Below are 2,066 nucleotides of genomic sequence, written 5' to 3'. Positions count from 1 at the left end.
TTACGTAAAAGGGGAAAACAGGCTTTGAGGGCACGTGAAGTGCAGGTGCTCCAGCCCCAGCCCCATCCCCTGCCCAGCCCCATCCCCTCGCTCGGGGGGACCCTGCAGCCCTGGCTCCTCCGGCTATCCAACACCACAGTTCAGCTGCTCCGACTGAACCGCAGCCTTTGCTCCGTTATCCCACGCTCTGTGTGACAGTCCTGCAGAGCTGCCATGTCCAGGGCTGACAATTGCTCTCATCTCTCTGCCATCCCCCCATGAACCACCACTGCAGCATGGCAAGGATGCCCAGGAGCGTGGAGCAGGTGCGTGGAGCAGAGGGCAGACTGCCCACCGCCCTCCTCCTTTGCCAGGCTAATTTAACCAGGACTTCGCATAATGGGAAACTTTCAAAGCCATTCCTGGAGGTCCCTGCAGTGCCAGACAGCCAGGCCTGGGATGCTCCTGGCTGCCAGGCATGTTCTTCTGATCTCTAGTATGGGGCTAAAGGACCGTTGCAAATAGGGACAGCATTTCTCCTCCCAGCACCACACCTCCTGCGCCATCAGACCCAGGCTGCAGGGACAGAGCCGAACACCCCATTCATCCTGCGGTGCCCATGGCTGTCCCCTCAACCCCAGCCACACTCTGCTGTCCCTGGTAGCAGTGCTGGCACCACAGCTTTATCATCCACAACTGCAAAGACACACAGCCCTGTGGCAGCAGCACAGGGTGCCCAGACAGCACCCACCGCAGCTGAACAGGCAGCAAGGCGTTAATGATCAACAGCCAGTGAAATGCATCACTTATCTCCCTCCTGAGAAAACCCAGGTCAACATCCTTGAACCACTGCCCTGTGCTGTTTGCCTCTGTGGGAACTGTGTCCAGTACTGAGTCCTGCTCACAAACAGCAGGAGCTCCAGGCCCCATCCTGCCCCTCTGCCCGTGCAGAGCCCAGGGAGCCACGGGGTCTGACAGGTGAAACACTGGCAAACCTTGCTCCCTGGGATATGGGCATGGATGGCCTGTGAGAGAAGCAGGCAAAGGCCACAGACTCAGCCCACAGGCACATCCTATCCAGCCTGGCCTTGCTGCACCCAAGGCAGATGGTCGCAGACCCTGGACCTACAAAACATCCCAACAAAACAGAAGTTTGCACAGAAATGGAATTACTCTTGCAAAACAAATTCCCTGACAGCTCATTCCAGGGTCGTCAACTGAGAGTGGCTTTGGCCAGCGTGAAGGAATGCAGCAGACTTGGCTTCCGTTCCAAAAATATTTTGAAACCATCAGCAATAAATCCTTCACAGGAGATTTCACAGCAGAAAACGGGGCAAAAGGTGTTGGGGGATGGGGACTAGCACTCCAGTCCCCTTGGAAAAAGTCACTGCAGGAAAACTGGGGCCATAGTGGGGAGTGGGCAGGAAGCAGGATGGAAGCAGTCACCTCCTCCCTCCCAGCACAGAGGACAGAGTGGCTTGGACCAGTACTCCCCTGTGCAGTGCCAGGTGCACATGCCACAGGTCAGGACTGTGCCAGAGCTGCCAGGGTCCACACGGTCCCAGTGTCACTCCATCCCTGCCCTGTGGATAAATCCCTGGCCCCAAAGTCACTGTGTGGACCTGGGGCAGGGCAGGGCAGATGGAGCTGCCTGGGCACTGCAGGGTTCTGCATCCTGGCCAGTCTGACAATTGCTTGGGGTCCAGCTCATCCCCTGCACCAAACAGCCCTGGCAGCAGCATGGGAGGGGATGTGCTCTGTAAACTGGCTGGCTGGCTTTCCCAGGCAAGGAATGGGGCCAGGCTGGGGGAGCCTGATTTCTGCCCTGGGTCTGTGCACACCGAGCCCAGGACCAGCTGGCAGCCCAGGAGCCGTGTGACTGCAGTGGCAGCAGCTGGCTCTGGGTGTCCCCGTGATTCCCAAGGTTCCAGATGCAGCTATGGCAGGTGCCAGTGTTTGGTCCAGAATGTTCCCAGATGGCCTCAAGGTGCAGGCTGGGCTGTGGCAGTGTTCTGGTCACTGCATCAGCACACGAGCAGAGTCCAGGCGGCACTACACACACGTGGGCACGTGGCTGTGGGCAGGGA

The sequence above is a fragment of the Corvus brachyrhynchos genome, unplaced genomic scaffold (assembly GCF_000691975.1).
Source record: "Corvus brachyrhynchos isolate BGI_N302 unplaced genomic scaffold, ASM69197v1 scaffold30, whole genome shotgun sequence".
NCBI lineage: Eukaryota > Metazoa > Chordata > Aves > Passeriformes > Corvidae > Corvus > Corvus brachyrhynchos.
The sequence above is the reverse complement of the archived record's forward strand: the minus strand, read 5'-3'. Positions refer to the sequence as shown.